Source organism: Ixodes scapularis, unplaced genomic scaffold (genome assembly GCF_016920785.2).
Source record: "Ixodes scapularis isolate PalLabHiFi unplaced genomic scaffold, ASM1692078v2 PGA_scaffold3__209_contigs__length_174095766, whole genome shotgun sequence".
In the NCBI taxonomy this organism is placed as follows: Eukaryota; Metazoa; Arthropoda; class Arachnida; order Ixodida; family Ixodidae; genus Ixodes; species Ixodes scapularis.
The window spans coordinates 5,014,117-5,030,200 of NW_024609868.1; the positions used below are offsets into that span (position 1 = coordinate 5,014,117).

The 16,084-nt window shown below is 47.8% G+C and overlaps 1 protein-coding gene across 2 annotated transcripts in view; it reads left to right on the top strand.

Moving 5' to 3' along the window:
- Nucleotides 1–4,157: 4,157 nt before the first annotated feature.
- The window catches only part of LOC8039444 (high-affinity choline transporter 1), a 35,342-nt gene continuing 23,415 nt past the window's right edge, over nucleotides 4,158–16,084 (top strand). Inside the window, exon 1 of one of the 2 annotated variants that reach the window (XM_029985037.4) lies at nucleotides 4,158–4,742. The gene's annotated coding sequence lies outside the window, so the exon portion shown is untranslated. The remainder of the gene's footprint in view (nucleotides 4,743–16,084) is intronic. The other variant, XM_042292223.1, reaches the window with a different exon arrangement.

Here is a 16,084-nt window from a genome sequence, read left to right on the forward strand (position 1 = left end):
TATTATAGTCAAGTTAGACGACCTGGGAGTCTCAACATGTAACTGAAATGCCAATGACATGAAACATTCTGCAATGCTTCAGTAAAATTATACATATATATGTACAGGTCCCCTCAAACTAAAACGGAGCGCCGGAGCGGCGACCGAACTGCATCGCCGCACTATCTAGCAGCGCCGGCTACAACTGATAGGTGCCATACGTCTGCGCATGTGCGCGGGCCATTCGCGGTGTCCTGCGTCTTTCTTGTTTGATCCTCACATTACAGGCGTCTCGAGCTGCCAAACGCTGTTCCGATAGACACCGCTAGGTGTTCGGCTCGCACGGGGAGATAACGCTGAGGGCAAGTTGGAGAAAAGGGCGAGTGTTGAGCGTTGACGATGACACCGCCCCGTGTGCTATCAGGCGGCGTTTATAGGAAGAGAGTTGCACCGCTCGAGCCACCAATAACGCGTGGGTTGGAAGAAGAAAACGGAGGCCCCCCGGAAGACCCGCTTGCCTGTGCGGACGTAGCCTATCAGTTCCAGCCGGCGCTGCTAGGGAGCGCGGCGATGCAATTCGGTCTAAAGCCCCTTGATAAAGGTGTTTTCAGAAGTACCGCCATCCATTGTTGTGGAAATGCGCAAGACACGTGCCACGAGCGGGTGCTCCGCCGCCATTCGCTTCCAAGGGCCGCTCATTTCAGTGCTGCGCCGCCATTTGCTTCCAAGGGCCGCTCAAGACCTGGGCCACGTGCGCTCGCGCATTTGGCGCTATCTTGCAAAGACAAACGAAAACATATCGAGGGACTTTAATTCGGTCTAAAGCCCCTCGATGTGTTTGCGCTTGTCATGCAAGTAGCGTCAAATGCGCGAGTGCACGAGGCATATGTCTCGAGCGGCCCTTGGAAGCAAATGGCGGCGCAGCACTGAAATGAGCGGGCCTTGGAAGCGAATGGCGGCGGAGCACCTGCTCATGGCACGTGTCTCGCGCGCTTCCACAACAATGGTTGGCGGGTACTTGTAAAAAAACGCTTTTATCAAGGGGCTTTAATTCGGTCGACGCTCCGGCGCTCCGTTTTACTTTGAGGGCACCTGTACCCGCTACAGGTAAATAAGAACCAAACTGCATCTATTAAAATTTATTTTAAAATGACCAGCTCAGTATTAGATATCGCAGCATTAGGTTGAATAGTTGTATAATAAATAGAAGCAGTCTCTAACTGTTGATACACGTGATCACTGCAGTGCAATGCGAAATTGTCACGCGAGCGGAGAAGGCTGTTCGATCGAAACCATGCCACTCCGCTCCGTCGCCAACTGGTTCCCAAAATTGTACACAAAATGTAACTGCCCAGCATACGACAAAAACAGCCCAGCCGCACGTGCTTGCCAGAGTAGCTGGTGAGGTACAAGCTAAACGCACAGAAAAAAAAAAAAAAAAACCTGAGCACATCGATGCAAGACATCACGAGCCAGAGTCAAAAAGTTCTTGGAGTGCTTTGTGCAACGACTGAACTGGAGACAAACAAGCGCGCTGTGCGAGTTCAGCGTAACAGACATTGCCTTCTTTGGTTTAGCTCACTTCTCTTCACAAACTCTTTCGCGGGCAGATTTTTCGCGTACCAGGGTCCCTCTCGAAAGAAAGCTTCCCAAAAGAAACCTAGGTAAACAGTACTTCGACACAGCAGTCTTTGATCTAGAGGGATTTTTGTAGTAGCGTATTAAACAAGAACAGAAGTGTTGATGAACATTAGGGCGTTCCTTACGTTTCAGTTTAGAAAGCGCCATATCTGCAGCGACGTGGCGACGGCAACACTCGAGGTCGCGCGACCACGGCGACTGGCAGGCAGGGACCAAATATTATTTTCCCACGGCCGTTGCTTTCAGGAGCAAGTGCTTCAGCTCACAAAGTAACTCCCACCGCGCAAAAACATGGTTTCGTTTCACAGCATGATGACATGGCTGGCACCCAGCACGCCGGTGTCGGAGCGCCCGCACATGGCCGCGTCTATCGTTGAAAACATTATAGAAAAGACGCGAGACAACGAGAGCGCGAAACGAGAGACGGCGGGAAAAACCATGCAAGACCGGATGAACGATTGATGCAGGGTACTTTGTGACGGGCAGCCGCTTGCGCCACCTAGCTCACGTGTGCTCATTACAGTACTCAGTTTAGTTTCGGTTTTGAAAGGCAAGCAAAATTGGTTCTTTGGCGCAGGCTTGGCGCAGATTACCCATATTTTGGCAAAATGTAGCAGGATGTAGCAGGGTTAGCCCCTTGGCGCAGTTTGGCGCAATTGACGCAGCAATCACATCACTGAGTGCGCAGGTTGGTGTCGTCTGCAGCCGCCCTCAGTCATCTACGACGGCATGCGTAGAGTAGTGCACGGGTAGCAGAAGTGCATAGCCGCCAGTGGGGACTATATTGAAAAGCTCTGTCCTCCGGGAAAAAAAGATATTCGAAACTTTCATTCGAATGAAACATCGTTCAATTCCATCACCGAATAAAAGGTTACAGCCTATAGTATCCAAAACGTATCATCACCTTTCGTATATGATGCTGCTGGGATCGAAAGTACCATATAGGATTACAAATCATCAGGTACAAACCCCACCCTCCAGGTCCCCGGACGAAGCTCGTCCACTGCGTCCACTTTTATTGCATCTTTCTTGCCCCAAACCTCCATTGATTATAATCGCCTTCCCGCAGTCATTGTTGCAATTACTGGCACTGTTGGTTTTAAAATTGCAATAGACAATTGGCTAAATACCCCAAGCGACCCGGCCCGCATTCGAGGAATCATGGGAACGGTGTTCCTTCAGTTTCCTAGTGATCGGTAATTTCGACCAATTCGATGCTTACACACTTTGGAGCGTAATCCGGAGTCATCCTGGATAAGCGTCGTGCAGATTGCAGAGACCTGTCATATCACTTTTAAAATTTCTAGTCAATGCCAGCTTTTTTGATACTGTGCACGGAATACATCCTTCAACCTGGCTGAACTGTAGAACTCTCTTTTAATATTATCATTCAAGTACAGCTTCAAATACTCTGATAATAACATAGAACACTAAAAAAAGTGATCCGAGCTAAATCCTGGTTTTGGTTGTGGTGAATTCCCGGCTTTTTAAGCAATTCTTGCTAAAAAAATAATCACGAGAATATAGTAAAGGCCCGTTCACACGATGCATTTTTCTCGCGCATCTAGTGTCGTGAAACGTAGTTTCGCGAAATGGTTGCGCCGTCTGAACGAGTCCGAAAAGGACGCGCGTCCTTTTCGGACTCGTTTTACTTTTATACAAACTGTACAATAAACTCACCTCTTTACTGTAATGCCTTCAAGCCCTGGGAGAAAAACACACATATACACACACCAAAAAAAAACAAAAAAAAAAACGAAACAGTGTTTAGACAACGACCAACTCGAGGGAAAAAAAAAAAATCAAATTGGGTTTTCTACGCATTCCACCAACAGCACGTCGGATTTTTCATCTTAGCCTCACGGCTGGGACACGCCGTAAGGAACGCCGCGGGGGTCGCAGGACCAAGTGAGATAACTTGACCCTGCGGGGGGGTCAAGGTCCCACTTGGAACAATTGACTGGGTCCATCGAGGGGCGGGCAGCAGCAAGAGCCGGCAGTCCGCAGACTGCGTACACCACTTGCGAGATATTCGAGGACCGAGACGCGGCCGCTCGGATAGGCATATCCGTCAAAAAGTCTTGCCTACGGTACCTGTAAACGCAACTCAGACCGGCACGTTTAACGCGCGTCCTCATTCCTGTCCCCTCCGTTTCCGCCTCGTGTCGCCTCAACCGTGCAATCCCATGGCCGTGGCGAAGCAGCGAAGATGAATTCGGCAGACGCCTGTCCCGCGGCTGTAACGCGCTCTGCAACTGGCCTCTGGGCAGAAACTCGAGCAGCCAAGGGTAAAGACGCCCAGGAACGTCAATATTGGGAGAGTTTGGCCAATGAACGGAGATAGTATAGCCCGCTGGAAGCCTGGAACAAGCAGACTCGACGATACCACAATGTCCACGGCGTCTTACCTTCTCGAAAGTCGGCCACGGTTTGTTATAAGCCAATAACGCAAGACGGCGGAGGGAACATGCCGATCCTCGGTGGCCAGACTCCCAGCAGCGGTTGTTAGATTGTCTGCATTTTTTGAAAAGACAACCGGACTCGCCCAGCATAAACGGCCCTGCAGAGACGTCGCCACGACGCCAGTGACGCCTGCTTCCGCTTGCATGTTCTTCGCCAGCGTTTCTATATACGGCGAACCGCCAGGAACTATACGTGACTATACGTGATTCCTGCGACGTACTAGGCTGCCACTGCCGTGACTGCGACTCAGAGGCCGGAGACGCGTCCGGCGTTTCCGCGTAGCCAGCACATTCTTCGGCCGCTGCAGGACGGGGGGACGTCTAAAGCGCATGCCCATCATTGCTGCGGAAAGCGCGGCGCGAGTCGCGCGGTCCGAACGGGTTTTCCTTGTCGTCTCTCGGATGGTGTCATCGAGGGCCAATCGCGTTGCCAGCGCGTGCCTCGGCCTGCCTTTCCGCCGGCCGACGCCGGGAACGCCGTCGGAACGACTGCAGGTACGCGCGGCAACCGGCGACCGCCACGGCTCTACGCGCGCAGAAGCACATCCCGCACGCACGATGGAACTTCCCAGGCGGATGCGCGAACGGTGCTGACTCCACGTCAAACCCTCGTGCGTGCCGCACCGGAGAACCTCGATGGACTGACGAACATCCAAGCAGGCGAGTGGGGCTTCTTTGTTTTGAGCACTGCGGGGCCGAGTTTTCCTGCGAGTCACAGTCCGTTACCCGTTGGAGTCTGACGTTGAGCTGGCAAGCGATGTCGGTATACAGCGTTCAGTCCACCACAGTCGTTTGCACTTCGTTAGTTTTACGATCCTAAGTTTAGATTCTAGCCACCGCTATTCATTCATTCATTCGTTGTGTGTACTAAGAAAGTGCGCGTCACACTTGCAACTTATACACATACAGATAACACAACGTAAACGCTGTGCACTCTCGGAATTATATGGAGTGTAGTACTTACACTCCTCGTCCCATATGTAACTCCCCAAAACCACATTTCGACGTTGAGTCCATTGACGTCAAACTGACGATACCAACTTTTACGAGCGCCTTAAACTTAATAAATATTAATAATTAAAAAAAAAAAAAAGTTTTGTATAGCGTGGTCAACAAAACCTTCAGTGTTTTCCTGCAGTCTTTAATGCGTAGATTAGCTATTTTAATAAGTTGTATCACTCGACTATCAAGCCGCTCGTGAAAGTTGGTATGGTCGGTTCGACGCGGACTAAACGTCAAATTGTAGTTTCTTTTTCTTTTTTGTATGTTTGTGTGTGTGTGTGGGGGGGGGGGGGGGGGGGTGTTAAGTATATCGGACAAGGGGTGTAAGTACCAGAGTGTCGAACCGAGATTTTTATCGGTTCGGTTCGGGTTCACGGCTTTCGGTTCAGTTCAAGTTTTTGAAACGCTAAATTTAGAATATATTTTCCGCGTTTTTTTGACAATATGCACTCGTAAAATCCAATTTTATTTGCAGGTGCCAGAAATAAGAAATTGCATTATTTAATTTCGACTCAACAGACTCAAACATCCATAGCTCAGTCACATATATTTGACCTGAATCGAAAGGTTGTCAGAAAGTGTGGTAGGTCGCTTCAAAAATATCAGTGATTGGTAAACCTTTGTGTGGCAGTATTAAAAACTGAATCGTAGTTATGCTCCTTAACTAATGAACCAATTACAGACGGTGCATAAAATCACGGAATGGGCACCTCGTCACCATATATATCTTTACACTCAGCACCGTAATGCAGGCGAAGAATCATGCATGCAGAAAGGAGTGATCAAAATTGTTTTATCATACGCACCTTTGTACTGAACATAGTCTTATGCAGGATAAACTGGCAAAACCTGGCTGGAGTGGTTTGTTCTTGACAAGATGCCGGTCAATTCAATTTGCAAATAATTGCTAATTGATGAATTTTTTTTTTTTTGTTAGATAGAACAAAGTAGTATTTCATGCTCTACTCGACACGGTATAGCTACTTAATTTGTCCCTTTCTGACGGTCTGACATCGGCCGTGGTGTCCTCTGACCTTTTTGAAAACTGCGAGATTGCGCGTACATAGCTTCGATAGGCGCTGAAGATACGCGGGAGCGGAGATTCCGAAGGCTCTGTTTATATGGTGTCACACTCCGGAAAGCAGGGGCCTCCACGGTACCTTAAAAGTTATTTTCCGTGCACTATATTGAAAAATAGTCTCCATATTCGTGATCCTGGAGGCCAAAATAAGGACAATTCAGTATAATTCGTTAATTAAGTTTTTAATTAATGAAAATAGAAATATGGTTCCAATTATAGACCCTCGCTGAGAGCCATCAAAAACCACTAAATCAGCTCTTTTTAGGAAGATATTAGACAGGGGCAGCATTTCACGGCGTTCTAAAAAAGGCGCTCAATTCGGACGCGTTTCTAGGTTTCAGTTTCGTATCGGAACGAAGCGGTCCTGCTCCCCGGTGGCGGCGGCGCGAAACCACCCCCTCGCCTCCCTCGTAGGATGTGTTTCGCGTATCAGCCACTAGGCAGCAGAACTGCGGGCGCAAAACTGCGCTCCGTTAAGAAACCGAAACCTAGAAAAACGTCCAAATGGAGCGTTTTTACGGAACGCAGTAAATGCTGCCCCTCCGTTATATCTTTCTAAAAAAAAGTTGATTTAGTGGTTTTTGATGACGCTAAACAAGTTTCTAATTAGAACCATATGTCTATTTTTACTAATTAAGAAGATAATTAACAAGTTTTACCTAATAAGCCGACTGATAGTCACGATTGGCCCCGTATACTGTGACCCCCGTATAACTCATCTGCACAAACAACATAAGTGGAGCTTTCACGGCTTCTTTAAAACTATTTTGTAAAGCTTAAGAAAAAAACAAAACAAACTTATATGCATATTGCGCAACTTTAAAATTTGGACATCTATTTTTGCTAGTGTTTCGAACATCACATTTCACCAGGAAACTCAATAACACGGTTTGCATAGAATGTGATCGCACTATATAGCTGGTGGTTATTCCGATTTGTTCTTGCTGAGAAAATCAAATCCGGTGGTGGAAAATGAACGTTAGGTTCGCGCTCCGCGCAACCCATGTATTTGAAAGACATAAACTATTATTAAGTTGCTTGGTGCAGCGCCCTGAGGAACGGCGCAAGCGTCTGGCACCACGAAAATGCGCTTTCTGGCGAGAGTGTTTTTGCAAACAAATATAGTTTCCGGGGCCACGATTTCTGGTTTATGCCGAAGATTCGGGGCTGAGGAACCTTTAAAACACAGTATGGATTGTAAAGGTAGCATAGCTTTTCAATTAAGTAAATTTTCAGTGTGGTTCAATTCCCCTGGCAGTGATGAGAAAAGTTACAACGTTACAATTGCGTTAAAAAAAAAGTCCGCATTAAGATAACATTGAACACGCATATTTAAATAACTTCTTATTGTTTCCGAAAGCCGAGTGACCGCGTTGAGTCCAATCTACGCTGCCTTCCCACGCGTGACGACCCAGCCATTGGGGACGAGATGTTTCGGTGGCACCCGTCTTATGCTTTCTCTCCCTCAGGACCAGGATTATCAGTGACGAACTGCAAGTTTGTCTCTTATAATGCGAAAAGCACGACGGAAGCTTGGGGACGGTCATCGCATTCTGAAACCTACACCGTCAAAGTTAAAAGTCTGACATTACTCTTACCTCCACGAAGCCTGACTAACCCTTCTAGAGTCGACATTGTGTACGTTTGGTCGATCGTGGAAGGGTGACTACAGCGGAGCTTTTGGTCGCGCCAAGAGTTGTTTCTCAGAGCATGTGCGATGCGAAGATGATCATTCCCGACAGTGGATTTAGACGTGTTCCCAAAGGTTTGGCAACGAAAATTAGCAGGTTTATTGCTGGGAAGTGGTGGCTATATTTTCGAGCATTACTTTTTACTACACGACTTCTGCTCGAAAGAAAAGCAGAAATTTTCGCAACTCGCTAAATTGTTGGCGGTGACACGGAAAATTCAGGCGATCGATTAATTTGTTGTATTCAATTTTTACTAAGAATTGTTTACAAATTTCAAATCGCTCGCTGAGAAGCGCATCACGTATTACACACAATTCCTTGGGTCCGCCAAATCAAACGAACAAACGGTAGTAAATCATAGCAGTTGTATATTTCATTTTTTTTGGGACGCTGAAGTGTCACCGACTTACGAGATTTAGCAGACCTCGATCACGAAGAGGCCTCGCACGCTTCCCGTCGTCCGGGAGAACAAGCAGGGATTTAGTTGAAACTACTCCGAAAGGCAGCCACCGCTCCTTCCTGCCAGTTATTTTAAGGAAATGTTTGTTTACTGGTTTACAAAATTCGAATCAACTTGGAACTAAAAAGAAACCAGCACTCATAGATTACACTGCAACCAGCAGGATACACGGAGTCGCTTTCACTGAAGTGTTTACCACACACGCGAGAAGTTTTCGAATTTCGCTTTCCGATTAACAATTTGATGATACATTTCTTTCTCAATATTATTTTGTCCAAATCATAAATAAAAAAAAAAGATACACCCTATTCGCGGTGGCAGATGTAGCGCGGCAAAGAGCGGGATATTCTATTTTATTAGACAGATTTTTGTACTGGAGTCGTACCGGCCCGTGCGTGCGGACGTGTATTGCGTAATGCACGTTAAAGACCCCAGGTCGGCAGTCGTACTGTGGCACTGGCTAAATTTCTCATCTACACTGGTTACAATGTCGCCATACTGTGGTAGACTAAACTCCTGCTTTCTAAACAACGTCTAATTGGTTAGTTTGTTTTGAAACATTCTTAAAAATACGATGGTTGCAAAGAAAAAAAAGAAAAAAAAAAAGAAAGAAACTCTTTGGGAACAAAACAAATTGACATCCATGCACGACGGACATCAGGCATTGCACAAAAACAAACTAATTAGCTATTTAATTACTAAAACGTTCTAATTAACTTTTTAACTAGCGCGGCTTGGGTGGTCAGTACCAAAATCGAACTTGTAATCACAAAAAACAACAACAACAACAACAACAAAAAAAACGAGCTCTTTTATTTATTTTTGAAACGGAGGAAAAGTCTTTTTAAGCCCCGCAGCGCGATAAGATCTCGCCTTTTCTGCAGAAAATTGAAACGCAGTACAGGATGGTGCCCCGTGCGTGCAAGCAGGTGCAGCGTGCGCATAAACGTAGCTTTGGCAAGCTTGCAATACACCTTTCCAGAAAAGCGTACGAGGGCGCGTTCATTGCTGTGTTTGTTTGTTTTGCACGCGCACTTTCTGGCTGGCCGCAACTGCGAGCGAGCGCTGGCTGCAAACTGTGATTTAGCACGTCTGGACTTGGATTTTTGGAAACATTGAAAACGTGTATTGCACGTACTTGCCCTAAAGTCCATTAATAAATGCGAAAAAAAATCGAAGGGCTTTAACTTGCCCTCACGAACATGGCGGCGGCCAGATGCCGTGCTTGCAATAGTCTATTTCGCGTCGAGAAGTTTAGGCATCGCCGCCCAGTGGAATTTTTTCACAACCCAGAGTGAGGATACTTGAACTTTCTCTGCTGGTGCAAGCATGTGCAATGCCAAGCTTCTATGCACTATGAAAATTAAAACATAACCGCTTGGGCAATAGTGAGGAAAACAGAAGCGCCCTATAGCGAGCTCGCGAATACTCGGGCACCAGCGATGCGCGAGCTATTCTGCGTCTGCCTGAGGCCACAGAGGAGACCGAAGTCAGTGCTTTCTTGCGACCGATTTATCTCTTGACATCGGGGCGGGAGTCTCTTTATTTTCGCTTGTTTTCTCGCTCCCTTTTGGTTCTTAGGTCAAGGCGTTCTGCGTGGGCGTAATTTCGTACGCTCTAAAATGTTCTTGCGTGTACATGTATAGTTTTACACGCTCTGTTCTGTCGCGTACTTTTCCACAAAGCACTAGACGAGCCAATCCCCGAGTCCTATGGAGAAGGGAGCGGAGGGGTCTCAAACACGCGGCCCGCTGGCACGCGGCCCGCAAGCAACTTGGTATGGGTGCCGGTTCCCATGTCTCGAGTGCTGGAAATGGCACGCGCCATCGTGATCTCATCTCGTCGATTACTTTCCGCTCGTAAAGCAGGCCTGCTCTTTTAACGTATTCACAGAGTTTATACTTATGTGTGTTCGTTTGCCCTTTGTTTCGCTTTATATCTTGCTTCCCAGCTTTTTGTAATGTACAACAATTCCACCAATAGGCTGCAAGCGCAAGCTATTCGTTGAAGGATGCCTTTCGGGCTTCGCGAACTCTCGATCAGCAGGAGCAACTGCCAAAGATAAAGCGAGCTCGCGATTCTCGCCTTCAAAAATATATCACCATTAAAAAGAAGTATTTGTTCGAGTGTTGTAGTAAAATCGTTGGGAAAACAACTGTCATATTGTCACGAATGACAAGCGATGAGACGATAGTAACTGAAGAAACTGAACGTTTAATGGGGCGAACTTGTGCCCAAAAATAAAAGGGAAAAGAAAGATAACAACAGAGCGTCGCGGGCGTCGAAGGCGGCGAAGCAGCAGGATCGAACGCTGAGGCGAAACTGACTCGACAATGTCGCGGGCGGCATCTTATCGAGAGTGAGTCACTATCTCGAAGATTCGGCGGACAAGGCTCGAGCGTAGCGCGCTCGGGGCGAGAATGAACACGCACTTTACAGAACAACAAAAGCAGGGATAAACGATAGAAGTTATGTCCGGAGCAAGAATAAACGAGAAAGTGCTAGAAGTCCGTGACCCTGCGCGCGGCAATATTAACTGATTGTTTTTTTAGAGACATGTTGAGCTTGGTTAATTCCTGGGTGAATTGAGCAACGGGACCGACACTGTACTTGTTTAATTAAAAATGCCAGCACGATGAGGCTCAGTTTAATTCTTATCACATCAGGTCAGGGCTGAAAGTAGTCTTGTAATTAAACAAATCAAATCTAAAGATGCCACTGGCAAGTTCTCTCTCTCTCTCTCTCTCTCTCTCTCCCCCCCCCCCCCCCCCCCCGTCTTACATTGGCCTTTCAGGTGTAGGATGTCTGGCCCCTACACACAAATGAGTTTGAGACCGCTGCTATAGAGCTACTAAGTGAGTTAGGCTTAGAGTATCGGCACTCTGTTCCCCGAAATTGTTGTGGACGCTTCCATCTCGGTGCTTGCGCGGAGCAGACGCAACTGCCGATCGTCACGATTCAAAAGTGCGACTTTCTCAGCATTAGATTCGGTGTTAGGAAGCTCACGTAATATTGCTTTGCTCTGCTGCGAACCGTTTAAACATTTGTGGAAAACGGAAAAGCGTTTCCCGTGATTTGAGATAAAGCTTCAGAGAACTCAACCATGATTTTGAGGCACAAGATGAGTAAGTGTTGTTACTCTGAAGCGTAGCTTATTTAGTGGCACTAATGAGGCCGATAAAGCACTTCAATCCACTCAAAACTTATGGACTTGATTCGTGGTGTTCGTGCCAGGTGATGCCGCAATGTGCTGCGAGGCGATAAGAAGATGCCTCGCCACGTCCTGCGTTTCTTAAACTGTCAGTGAATGTAAAAGTGAAATTAAATTTCAGGCCCTTCTAGGTCTATATTTTAAGGTCATTCACTGAGCACTCGCTCCGCAGATCGCATGCAGTCACCCCGAAAGCTTTGCGGGTGACCTGGTTCATACCAGTGTTGCAGAGTTGCCACTCCGGAGTTGGAATGATTCCCGAATCACTCCGCATTTTCGCGACCCCAGAATGGAATGGGAATGGACAGCGACCCCATCAACGTTTGTAGCAATGGACAGCCGACTTCTCATCGAGGCTTGTGGCGGTGCCTGGCGAACCCGCAAGAACGACGTCAACGTGACGGACACGCTCTGCAGTGCATGCGGGGGCGCGGAATACCGAATTCATTACTTCAGTGCCAGGCGGGCACCACTAGTGGGCAAGGCGTTCACGGAAGAACAGCCTGACACGCTCCAAAAGGAGGCCGGAGGACCGATGGACGATCCACACATGATGATCAGGGATGGTCATACTTCAAATCTGGAACCCAATTTATTTTTATTGTCGTGTTTAATTTATAGAGTTTCGATTCAAAGATAATGCGCCGCAGAAATACCTATATATACGTACATACAGGTTCATTATAAGGCTAGAGTTTCCAAGAGTCACTCGCCAGCTGACGGTTTTACAAACCCGGTGACAGGAACAGAGACCGTGGAACTTTTTGTCCCTCCTCACCGTCGCAAACCGGCTAAGCATCGGAGATGATGAGGTCATCACATATGTGCTCTTTGTGCGCGTAGAATAGGGGAGGGAAAGGACGGCCTCCTTTCATCGCCACACCACTGGTGATGGCCTTGGCTACTTTTCCCGTGCGCGTCGCGTGCAAAAGCAGGCACCACCATTCTGCAACAAACTCACCATAACACACAAAAAAAGGAGAAAAAAAAAAGGAAATCGCTTTTAGATATGAAGTATGACCATCCCTGATGGTCATGTATGGATCGTCCACCGATCCTCGAGACCTCTTCGACTCCCCCAAGAGACAGGACTCGCAGACAGTCTGTGAAAGGCATGTTCGGAACAGTGAAGTGATACTTTCTGTATGAGCGCCTATTTCCTTCATAACCCGAACTATTTCCCTACACCACATCCCTTTGACCCTCTCCGGTTTTCCCCCTCCTCAAACCTCCCGGCACTGCTCCATTTTCCCGACTTTTTCAACACAAGAAGATTCTTGGGCCTGCAGTTGAGATGACTCCACTTGTTTTTTGGTTTTTGTTTTCAAAACCCGCAGCGCTTTTTACCGGCGCCGGAAGAAATTTTGGTTTGTGTTTGAATAAGCCGACTGTAGCAGACCGCGGAGACGACGCAGGCGATTGGGTGAAAACAGGCCAGCAAGCTAGGTCAACGATTTTTGCAAACAGTCAGCCCCCCGTCCCGTCCCCGACCCTCAAACATACCCACTTTTTTTTTTCTCGTTCTTAGTTTGTGGGATGACCCTTTCGACCGCGACTGACGGTCACCAAGACAGTGAGCGCGAGAATCTAGAACAGCACTGGGGAAAAAATGAGGGAGGGGGGGGGGGGGGGGGGGCATGACCTCTATGCTTCCAGTCGCATGGCTGCCATGCGGGGGCAGACGTCTCCTCCGGCGTTTAAAACAAAAGGATTCGGGACGTCCACCGACGTCAACGACGACGTCAGCGGCACGCCGTTGGCCACCGGGGCCGCGGCGCGTCACGGCGATCGATCTGGGACGGGCCAATGGCAGCCTGCGACGGCAGCCGTCGGCTCGGAGGCCATGGAGGGACCGCGGACCCGAGCTTAAACGCCGGTCGGCCATTGCGAGCGACCAACGAGGGGAATCTCGGAGCCGGACACGTCTCGGCGCTGCCCCTGGCCCGGTTAGATGAGTGCGCCACGCTGCAGGCTGCGCAACTTCCCGTCGAAACGCACTAGCCTGCGCTGGGGCGACAGTTGTCAGCGCCCTTCTGCCGGCCTCTGCTAGCGGGGAGACCGACCTTTCCGCTCGGGGCGCCCGTTTCGGAGGCGAAGGTCGCCGCCGAGGGCCGCTGGGAGATCCGACCCCTCGAACACAGTAAGGACCGATTTTACCCACCCGTCTCGATCCATTCTCGCGTCTCGAAACATGTCGAAGCCCGACTGTCCATTTTCTACGATGTCCAAGGATTTACCAGCAGTTACGGTCACACTGGACCCGGGCCACGGGCCGTATTTCTTGCGGCTCCCCGTACAAAAAATTCCATATATGGCCAAGAATTGCGCAAATGGCCCTCTATGGCAATATATACAATATGGCTATACCATATGACCTTACTTGACCGATTCTTGATGAGGCCATGTAGGGCATTTCTGTACGTGTCGGGCCTTGTCAAAGCCGGACTGCCCATATCCAAACCAGGCCAAACCGGTCGCGATGGAGGCGCTCGAAGGCGATATCACCGGCACCGAGCAGCGCAGTAAATTCGCTAGAGTCAAAAATAGATCTATATGTAGTTACTCTGGTCAAACGTATCGCAGTAAATGTAATTAGTTGAAATTTGAGATAAAAACATACCTCCCGAGTTATAATTAAAAAAAAAAACCTCTTAAATACTCTTAATGTTTTAATAACTTGGACGTTGCGCTTCAGCAGTAACTTTCTTTCATTTCTCTGTTGCTAAGTGCACACATTAAGACTGATCATGATCAACGCTACGTGCTGTTCATTTGTCACCACCATCACGCGTTCCAGCGGAGTTTTTGAATGGAGAAGACAGAATGTCTTATTCCGCGCTGGTAACTGAATCGTTGGCCATCAATTGCTCGCGCGCCTCGATATCGGAGGACATTTGAAACAAGGTAAAACGTAACCTTGGCACTTTTTTTTTTAGTATAGCTAGCTCTAACTGTATCCATAAGGAACAAAATATAACATTTTAGAAGCCCCGGCCCACGATGATTCAAATCGTGAATATACCGTATACATTCGCGATAACTTACTGACATTTCAACCAAATAAACTCAAGTAAGGCCTAATTATCTCGTAAGAATAATCTTCTACAGCTAGGACAGCTTGGCACTCTAAAAAGCGGCAGTCAACGAAGCTAAAGGGCTCACGCGCGAAGAACCAGTTCAGCGAAGTACAAAGCTTACGTGGGTATACGTCAGGAGAAAATAATCTGTCAGTTCACCATTTTTCGCGCAAGATGGAAGCGGCGACATAGAACTCTAAAGTCGTGGTCGTTCAGTAAATACGCAGTGGCGGATCCAAGGGGGGGGGGGGGGGGGGGGGGGGGGCAACGGGGGCGCCCCTTTCCCCCCCCCCCCCCCCCCCCCCCAAACAAAGTCGACCCCCCTCCCTCCCCCCTTCTCGGAGGGCAATTTGACATGGGTGGACCCCCCGTGCACAAGAAAGAATGGGAGAATAGTATCCTTAAAAATTTCCCGCCCTCCCCTTCAAAATGGGGTTCTGAATCCGCCCCTGAAAATAAAATACATTATACAAAAAAACTGTCTGGAGACATGTTGGACGCAAACACGCTCCGAACGAAACGTGTCCGCAAACAGTTCTGTTATTACGTTCGTAGCGAACGCGTCCTTTGTCCGCAAATGGACTTGTTCGCCGGACGAATTAATCAACGTCGCGACCCGATGCTCGTCTGACGGTATGCGAAATTGCGGAAAACGCGGGCGTCGTCTGCTCTCGAAGCCCACAAGAGCAACGACAGAATCGTGCGTAAATATCGCGGTGTCGTCACGAAGGATGTCCCGTAATTGTATTGTCGAAAAGGTCTGAAGTCGACGGACAAGTCCCTCCCTCAACCTGAACAAAGGCGTCTCGGTTCGATTGGAGAAAAGCGATGGAACTAAAGCTTTCGAAACGAGGAATCAAGCGCCAAAATGATGTCGAAGCAATCCGATAAATAATTGAGCGAAAGATTATGCTATCGTGAAATCAACGCGGAAATTATTTACTCGAACAAAAAGAAACAGATATACGGACCGAACGCCGCATCTCTGCATCAGTCGATTGCGTGTTCCAATACAAACGAACCAGATACTTTACTTCTTTTTTCTTTATTTTTAAGCCGGTCACCTTGGCGACCTGACAACATGGTATAGGTCAGCTGAACGACATGAAGCTGCACGATGCCCCACGGCGGAAAGCTTTGCGGTAGACATTTTGCCCCCCAGATTTGTACACTTTATCTTAGAACTCGACAAACTGAATATGTGTAAGATGGACTGAGAAATAGTATTTAATATTTTTTTTCTAAATAGTGAATGTGGAGTGCTGAGAATGATTTTGTTCAGTGCTAGATAATATATTGAATCTTTCTGCTATTTCAGCCCCTTCATAATAAGTAGACGTCGCTGAATGTCTACTGTATTGTAGTCCTGATCTTGTATGTTTGCGTGTTCTCTTATACCCCGCACCCGTTAAATCCCCGGACTCGAAATGAACAATATTCACACAAAAAAAAAAAAAAAAAAAAAAATATATATATATTA